The 10,249-nt window shown below is 35.7% G+C and overlaps 1 long non-coding RNA gene across 1 annotated transcript in view; it reads left to right on the forward strand.

Annotated features, from left to right (window-relative positions):
* Positions 1–10,249, forward strand: part of LOC140343367 (uncharacterized) — a 44,662-nt gene that overhangs the window by 24,134 nt on the left and 10,279 nt on the right. The window contains exon 2 of the long non-coding RNA XR_011923306.1: positions 8,597–8,663. This is a non-coding gene — a long non-coding RNA (uncharacterized lncRNA). The remainder of the gene's footprint in view (positions 1–8,596; positions 8,664–10,249) is intronic.

Raw genomic sequence — 10,249 nt, forward strand, 5'->3', positions numbered from 1 at the left:
ATCTATGTGGAATCAGCTGATGAGGGTGTAAAAGAAGTGTGCTTCTTCTTGATGCTAACATGGACCTTTCACTACCACAGCAGACTCCCTATGCGTGTTACTGCAAGGTACAGTGTTCTACACCACTATCAAGGCTCTCTGCAGGCCGATAATAGACTTTTTTTAACGCGATTCGGCGCAAATAATTTTGTATCGAAGCAAATCTTTTTGAAAAATTCAGCAAACCGGCCGAATCAAATTTTTGAGAAATTCACTCATCTCTAATTAGGACTTTTAATTAGATCAGTTTTAGTCTTCCCAAGATTGTAGTAAAGACCAATTTTTCAAATATACCAAAACTGCTATTTTCAATTTCTACTCAGTAGGCAGTGATAAAATATTTAATTTTTATTTTCTTGCTACAGTGCCTAAGGCTACATTCACATGTGCAATAATTGTTGGAAACAAAAGATCAAGGACCGATAACACTGTCAACAAACATTTCCTTGCCAAACAGATTAGGTTATGTTTGATCCACAGATTCTAAATATGATATTGGTTTTGCTATATTGGCTCTAGTTTTTGAAATTGTATTCCTGCTTTTAGTTTTCAAGTACTCAATCCAGGGAAGAATCTACAAATGTATTTGAAGCAATCACCATCCTTGTTCAGAACTCTAACAAATTGCTTCATTAATCCCAACTTTATGTGTAAAGGAGGGAAAATGATTTTTTCTTTGTCAACCATTGGCTTGTTAATGATGTTCGCTGCGCCTTTTTTGATCTTTTCCCTTGGAGGTAATGTCATTTTTTTCTAGTGATCCTGCTTTGCTCTACTATCCCACGAGCACTTTGTGGGCACATGGGCACTTTGTGTATCTACTTTGCTGTCAAAGTAGGAAGTTCACCATTTTTAAATCAACACATATGGACCATTGGTGTTCATGATAGCAAAGCTTTTGTAAGACCATTTTGATGTTTTCATATTCTTCTTTAGGTTTTGTTGAATGACCAATTGGAATTGAAGGATAGCAGTTACCATTATGCAGAAAAAAGATTCAGCAGACCTGAAATACACTAAATATATTGAAAAATTCTTGTCAAGTGAAAAACATTTTTTTTGTTGAGCTGTGGTTTTGGTCACTAGTCACATGTATCCTTTATATATTTTTGTTGTCACTACAATACTATTTATTATGTTATTTTGTGTTATTACCATCTTCTCTTTACTTCACAATATGTACTCTTATTGTATATTACTCTAGCTACTGATGTTATATTACACCAGCTACCTGCTGCAGCTACAGTCTCTTGTGGCTGACATTTCTTCTCTCCCATTCTATTTTTTCATATGCTTGTTTTTCTCTATATTTTTTACTGAAAGGGGAGCTGTAGGTATAATACAATGTAGGATAAGTGGGGGACTCTTGTGGCTAACCCCTAAAATTTTGTTGCTGCATCACCATGACAATCTAATAAAATCAATACCTATCATACCATGCAATCCTGTCACATTTAGCTGGCCACATACCTTCTGTGAACCCTAATTTCTCAGGATCGGGGAGATGTAGGGACCTGAAGATGTATTATTAAAAACCCATTGGCTATCTGTCACATGAACTGCTTTTTTCTGGAAGTAATCATTGCAGAAATTCTTGTCATTTCTTTTATTTGGTGCATGTACTGTATGTTAGGGTAACTAGAAACATTTAGATAGCAAATAGTGTTTATTTATAATTATATTTTGATATTGCAGTATGTTTCGTTTGTAGGTTACTCTAGTATAATATTTTATTTCACATACACATACAATACAATAGGTGTCTTCATCAGTTTGATGAAGATATCCTATGTATATAAATATCCTATGTATATATATCAATGTATGTCTGTTAGGACCCCAGTTTAAGTTAGGGTGTATTCATCCTTTAAAAGTCCTAGGAGTAGGAATGGAGATAGGATCTTGTCTTCCCAGAATCTGTCAGTAAGGTTAGCATAAGGGTAATGATTAGAATGGGTACTTAGTAAAGATCGTGTATCTGTGGGAGGAAGAGAAGAAGAGGAGGGAGGGAAAGCCAGGCTTTTGAAGGGCAACCAGAGTTAAATATAAAAACACAAAATTTTATTGTTAGCAAGCGTTATCAAACAGGACTTATTAAAATATATAGTTTGTGTAAGTGTACACAGTAGATGTGTGTAAGTGTACATGAATTTAAAATAACATTGGATGATAGCTAGCCACACAGGGAGTTACAGGGTAGAAATCAAGGATCAACATTGTTTCCTATGAGGTGTATGTATCTAGTTTGGTAATAATCAAGAGGACCTGTGTAAAGTATTACAGGGTAAATGATTTTTAACAAACATAAAAATTGGCAAAACATATATGTGCATCATGCACAATAAAAAGTAATGAACTGTTTCTATAATCATAAGTGCATTATTGGTAAATATTATACAGTATGTAACTGGTGTGTGATAGATATGCAATTAATTAATTGCCGTAAAGTACAGTAAGAAAAGGTTAGGAAAGTTAGTTAGAGATGTGGGCTATGTGCTAGCTGAAAAAGGTTATTAATGTTCGGAAGGGTCGTTTAAGATGGCAAAAAGGGTTTGAAAGAAAGTACATTGTTCAACCCAGGTTGTGTTATGGCATTTAATGAAGAAATCCATTTAGCTTCCAGGGGTTGTAGGATATTGTCTATATCCCCCCCTCTGGGGTAGGGTGGTACCCGTTCTAAGGCTGAAAACGATATGGTGTCAGTGTTGAAGTTGTGGCAAATTCCTACATGATGACTGATTGGAGTCATCATTTTTCTGGTTTTTATTGTGTAGATGTGTTCATAGATCCTTTTTCTGAAGGCTCTCTTGGTCTTGCCCACATAGAAACAATCACAGACACATGGGATGAGATAAATAATGCCTGTAGATGAACAGTCTATATGTTGTTTTAGCCTATATCTGGTGTTGTTCAGCAAGTTGATTGATTCTTTGTTCTTTGATCCAAGGCTATTGGTGACATTTTCTGCATTTAAACACCCCAGGTGGGGCTTTGCTTGGGTTGGGATCTGTGTTTATGTGGATGTGGCTAGAGACTAAGGAATCTTTCGGGATACTTACTTCCTGTATGTAGGTTAGGTCACTCATTTAGAAATTTTGCTGTGCGCAGACTTTCCTGAGTCGCAGATATTGGCTAAGTGGTATGCTTCTCTTTAGAGGTGCGGGGTACGCACTGGAGGAGTGCAAAATTGTATTTCCTGCTGTCTGTTTCCTATACAGTGTTGTATTAATTGCCCCTGCTTCTGTTTTCCTTATCATTGTGTCTAAGAATGCTACTTGCTTATGGTAGTACATTGTGAAGGAAAGATTGTAATCATTATGTTGAATTTCTGAAAAGAATTCCTTGAGTGATATCTCTGTGCCTGTCCAGATGATGAAGATATCATCAATGTACCTCTTCCAGAAATATATAAATTTCTTGTATTTGAAAATGTTGGTGAAGAGGTTCGCTTCCCAATTTCCCAAATAGAGATTCGCATATGTCGCGGCACATAATTTGTGCCCAAAGCAACGCCTTGGACTGGTAATAAATGTTGGTTGTGGAAGGTGAAGATGTTTCTCATTAATATATATTGTAAAAGGGAACCAATGAAGGTGTTGAAGGCTTGGTTTCTCAAGTAGGCATCTACTATTTCACTTGGTTTTGAGGCTATTGATCCAATTCCTGAAATTATGGGGCGTCCTGATGGATTGTGAAGGTTTTTGTGGACTTTTGGCAGTGAGTAGAATGTGGGAATAGTAGGGTTTTTGATCAAGAGGTAATTTTTCATGTTAATGTCTATTGTTCCTGTTCCAAAGGCTTGGTTAATGATGTTCTCAAATCCTTAGTAGTATGTATCCATGGTATTTTCCGAGATGATTGCATACCAATTTTCATTGTGAAGGATCAAATAACACATGTCAAGATATTGGGAGTTTTCCATGAGCACAATGTTTCCTCCTTTGTCAGATGGTTTGATTGAAATAAGCCGGTTCTTCTTTTGTAATGCTTTTTTCAGTTGCTTTTTTCAACTGCAACAGTGAAGTGCGTATATACTTTTCTTTTTATACTGAAATAGGCCACTAAACCCTTTCACCACAAATAATTGCAACAGTGAACTGAGGATATATTTTTCTTTTAGTACTCAAATACGTCAATAAATGCTTTCACCACATATCACTGCAGAAGTGAACTGAGGATATATTTTTCTTTTTGTACTGAAATAGTCCACTAAACAGTTTCACCACAAATAACTGCAACAGTGTAGTGTGTATATATTTTTATTTTTGTACTGAAATAGGCCACTAAACGCTTTCACCACAAATAACTGCAACAGTGAACTGCGTATATATTTTTATTTTTGTACTGAAATAGGCCACTAAACGCTTTCACCACAAATAACTGCAACAGTGAACTTCGTAAATATTTTTCTTTTTGTACTCAAATACGTTTTTTGTACTCAAATACGTCACTAAACGCTTTCACCACATATAACTGCAAAAGTAAACTGAGAATATATTTTTTTCAAAAATAACTGCAACAGTGAACTGCATATATATTTTTCTTTTTGTACTGAAATAGGCCACTAAACACTTTCACCACATATAACTGCAACAGTGAACTGAGAATAAATTTTACTTTTTGTACTGAAATAGGCCTCTAAACTCTTTCACCACAAATACCTTCAACAGTGAACTGCGTATATATTTTTCTTTTTGTACTCAATGATGTCACTAAACACTTTCACCACAAATAACTGCAACAGTGAACTGTAAATATTTTTTTCTTTTTGTACTCAAATACGTCACTAAACGCTTTGACCACAAACAACTGCAACAGTGAACTGCATATGTATATTTTTTTGTACTGAAATAGGCCACTAAACATTTTCACTACAAATAACTGCAACAGTGAGTGCATATATATTTTATTTTTTGTACTGAAATAGGTCACTAAATGCTTTCACCACAAATAACTGCAACAGTGTACTGCGTATATATTTTCTTTTTGTACTGAAATAGTCCACTAAACTATTTCACCACAAATAACTGCAACAGTGAACTGCATAAATATTTTTCTTTTTGTACTGAAATTGCCCACTAAACCGTTTCACCACAAATACCTGCGACAGTAAAGTGCGTATCTATTTTTCCTTTTGTACTGAAATAGGCCACTAAACGCTTTCACCACAAATAACTGCATATTTTTCTTTTTGTACTCAATGGCGTCACTAAACGCTTTCACCACAAATAACTGCAACAGTGAACTGCATATATATTTTTCATTTTGTACTCAAATACGTCACTAAACGCTTTGACCACAAATAACTGCAACAGTGAACTGCGTATATATTTTTTTTTTTGTACTGACAAAGGCCACAAAACACTTTCACTACAAATAACTGCAACAGTGAGGTGCCTATATATTTTACTTTTTGTACTGAAATTGGCCAGTAAACGCTTTCACAACAAATAACTGCAACAGTGAAGTGCGTATATATTTTTCTTTTTCTACTGAAATAGGCCACTAAACCCATTTCACCACAAATAACTGCAACAGTGAACTTCGTAAATATTTTTCTTTTTGTACCTAAATACATCAATAAACTCTTTCACCACAAATAACTGCAACAGTGAACTGCGTATATATTTTTCTTTTTGTACTCAAATACGTCACTAAATGCTTTCACCACATATAGGGGAATTTGGGAATATGGTGTTTTTTTTTCATTAAAAAAAAGTATATAAGACCTACCCTGAAAATAAGACCTAGTGTGTTTTTGGAAGCCCAAAAAAATATAAGACAGTGTCTTATTTTCGGGGAAACACGGTATGTCAATAAACTCTTTCACCACATATAACTGCAGAAGTGAACTGAGAATATATTTTTCTTTTTGTACTGAAATAGTCCACTAAACGCTTTCAACACAAATAACTGCAACAGTAAATTGCGTACAGATTTTTCTTTTTGTACTCAAACACATCACTAAACACTTTCACCACAAATAACTGCAATAGTGAACTACGTATATTTTTTTCTTTTTGTACTCAAATACGTCACTAAATGTTTTGACCACAAATAACTGCAACAGTGAACTGCATATATATTTTTCTTTTTGTACTCAAATACATCAATAAACGGTTGCACCGCATAAAACTGCAGAAGTAAACTGAGAATATATTTTACTTTTTGTACTCAAATACGTCACTAAACGGTTTTAGCACAAATACCTGCAACAGTGAACTGCGTATGCTTTTTTTCTTTTTGTACTCAAATACATCACTAAACACTTTCACCACAAACACCTGCAGCAGTGAAGTGCATATATATTTTTCTTTTTGTACTCAAATACGTCACTAAACACTTTCACTGAGAATATATTTTGCTTTTTGTACTGAAATAATCCACTAAACGCTTTCACCACAAATAACTGCAACAGTGAAGTGCGTAAATATTTTTCTTTTTCCACTGAAATTGGCCACTAAACTCTTTCACCACAAATAACTGCAACAGTGAAGTGCGTATATATTTTTCTTTTTCTACTGAAATAGGCCGCTAAATGCTTTCACCGCAAGGAACTGCAACAGTGAACTGCATATATATTTTTCTTTTTGTACTCAAATACGTCACTAAATGCTTTGACTACAAATATCTGCAACAGTGAACTGCGTATATATTTTTCTTTTTGTATTCAAATACGTCACTAAATGATTTCACCACAAATAACTGCAACAGTGAACTGCGTCTATATTTTTCTTTTTGTACTCAAATACGTCACTTGACCACTCCCCCTTGGAGGTCAACAAGGAAAGCAACGGTTGGAATTAATGTGCATGCTGTCAAAAAAGGAATACTGGAGCAACTGCAGTTTATTTTTGAACATATAGACAATCCAAAGACCATATTTTTTGCAAAAGAAACTTATACCAACTTTGAAGCGTGGTGCTAGAAATGTTGTGGTTTGGGGTTACTTTGCTGCATTATTAATAATAATAATAAAAATCAGGATATATATAGCGCCAACATGTTTTGCAGCACTGTAAATTAAATAGGGGTTGCAAATGACAGACAGATACAGACAGTGACACAGGAGGAGGAGAGGACCCTTCCCCAACGGGCTTACAAACTAGCCTTATGGCCTTGGCATCTTGCAGTCATCTTGTTAACAATGAATCCTTGATCATGTTAAAATGTAAAAAAAAAAAAAAAAAACATCTATGCCAAAGTTGAAATTTAACAGGGAAGAGATCTTTCTGTGTGATACTTATCCAAAGTACAACAGCAAATCCACCAGGGAATGGCTCCAAATGACAAAATCATAGGTTAGACTGATTGCCCCTGATTCATCAAGCAGAATCGGATTATCGGTCGCGCATTCGTATTCGCGATCAGAAATCGTACGCCATCGCGCTATTCAGCAACTGAAAAAGCTCGCGGCCGGAGCCGCGCATCTCCGGCAGCTTTACACTGGCGAGCTTGCATTAAAAGTCACTGTTCCCCTTTGCTTATTATTGTGAAGGCAGGAATCCGGCTGGCAGTGAGGCGAGTGTACGCGCACACTCGAGTCCGGACCGCGGTAAACCGCGATCGATGGCCGCGCGTACTTTCGCGCTTCCAGCGAGCGCGGATTTTATTGATGAATCAGGGGCATTGAGTCAAAGCCCAGCCAACAAACACTTTCTAACTAAAGAAAATTTGCATAAAACATTACATGTGTAAAATATTTTACCAAATCAATGTCAGAGACTTCTGGGTGGATTTGCAAACACCTACAAGAAATAATGCTTGTCATATCAGCCTTATACTAACAGTACACCAATACATCTACCGATAATTATATTAAATACATGTTAATAATATTAAGCAATGGGAACTTTGACAACTCTTTATATTAAATACAAGCAACAGTAAGCCTGTTAATGTGCACAGTAGGCAGTAATTTCCTTCATCTCTGTTAAAGGGCCCACAGTTTTTGTCATCTTGCCATCTTGTTCTGCTGTAGAATGGTAAAATTATGAAATAAAGTATAACACATGCAGTCATAATGCAGTACATCTGCCATTTATGGAGCTAAATCTTTGGAAGTGTATTTAAATGTTTTTTTCAATATTTTTGCATGAAAAACAAGATTGTGCCAGCATCATATAAAACTGGCCCATTGCATCTTGTGTGTGCATCTTGCATAGGTATGCATGTGCCATGACTATTCTGTTCCAGCAAGACATGATAGCCATGTCAACTAACGGTCATAGGTCAGCCATAAATAATCCCTTTCTCCTTTTATCTGTAGTCTTCACTTACTTTCTTGCATTTGAACACACAAAACTGCAAACATATGACTAGTTTACGTTGTAAAAAGTAAATCAAAACAATAATGGCAGGGGAACATAAACTCTCGAGTCAGATTAGTACATGCAAAAATTTTATTGAATCCACCTAAAATGTGAACCCAAATTTGAGTACCTATCATGCATGCATGCAAATATTTGTACTTTTCATTTAGTTAAGTAATTTTCATAAAATAAAAATGTTTTTTTGTAGAAATCTAACACTTCTTTTCTTACTTTTTACTTTCCAGGATGGGATCACAATATTTATTTGAAATAACCCTTCAGGTTTTCAAGAACCTTCTCATTGTCTTTCTGGTAAGCCAGCATTACCCTATCTCACTAAGATCAGCATATATCCATCTATCCATCACTATACTAAATAATAATATCTCATTCGGCCGGTAAAATCATTAACAATACTAGAGTGCCATACTTTCAATTTTCAAATGCGGCATAGTAAAATATCAAAAACAAGTAACAAACCCAATGGAAGACTGAAAGTGAAGCAATTTTGTACTGTGAAGCTAAGTTCAGTGTAAGCAGAGGAGTAGTTTTATAGTCTGTGTCCAGGTAAGGGAGTGGGACAGAAAAGTTCAGGATTGTGGTCACAGGGTAGGTTGTTACCCAGATAAATACAGTGGATTTTTTTTATAATTGATGATGGATGATTCAACAAACCTGAAATTATTTTCATAAAATAATTTCCTATTATTTGGCAAATGTTTATAATTCTTGACTAGGTCCATTCCAGGTTTGCTGGATTATCCAGATTCACCCATGACATTCTGTCTTTTTCAGTCTTGGGGAGATTTAATAAAATCAGACCCAATCAGCAAGGACTAAACAGAACTATAGATAAGCAAAAGACTGGAAGCAGGGCAGGGAACGTTATTATTAGTTGTGAAGGAGAGAAATGAGAAGGCTGGGATTTACAATAAGCAAAGTGCCTAATTGTATAATAAGCAAGATGCAAACTAATTAACAACCTTCCAAGCTATCTTCCTAGTACTAAGACAAGGCAAACAACTACATATCACTAGTGCAGCCCTCACCTTCCTGCATCTTTCCCATTCCTATCTGTTCCCCAGTGAAATCTGTCCTTCTTCCATGCCAAGTCCCAACCGCAATGCAGGGGTCAAAGACAGACGAGCTGTAGCAGTAATCTTGATCTGACAGGAAATTTTGTTGACAGTACACAGGTTTTTTTGAGTAATGTTTATTGGAAAAGAGCACTTTTTCATCCCCTGACATATCCCTTCTTACCCTTAATCTGATCTAACCTAACCCACCACTACATTATCTTGATGATATATATTCACAATTGCAGCACCGCAGCAGGGTCCATCTAAAGGTATTTGTACCTAAATACATGTGCAACTAGTCTTGATATAGGCCCAAACCACCAAAGTGTGTAACCCCTGTAAATGTTAATAGCTATTCTACAGTCAGCAATTATACCAGTGTCTTCAATACCTAGAACTTACCTCATAACCCCACAATGCTCTTCTTACTGGGGCTTTCTATACTATTTTATCTAGCAACAAGGCCTCTAAAATCCCTAACCTGCACAGCCTCCAAAACTGGCCAAATACATCATCATTCTAAGCAGCATCAAGCATGCCTAGCATTGGCTAACAAGGAGAAGCATTGCCAACCAACCTGTGATTTGTCACAGTGGGAATAATGTGTTCCAGCACCTACCAGCTCTGGCCCCTCTTTAATTTCTCAAACAAGCTAAGCTATTGCAAGAAACAATTTATATGGTTTCACTGCTTCTGTAGGGATCTTTGAGGAACAATTGTTCAATGTAACAATTTGTATGCAATTTGTTGCTTATATGAAAAACAGGTATATTATTTTAGTTTATTTAAACAGTGTACCAAAAAAAACCATTTTTAAAA

This window comes from Pyxicephalus adspersus, chromosome Z (genome assembly GCF_032062135.1).
Source record: "Pyxicephalus adspersus chromosome Z, UCB_Pads_2.0, whole genome shotgun sequence".
NCBI classification, from domain to species: domain Eukaryota; kingdom Metazoa; phylum Chordata; class Amphibia; order Anura; family Pyxicephalidae; genus Pyxicephalus; species Pyxicephalus adspersus.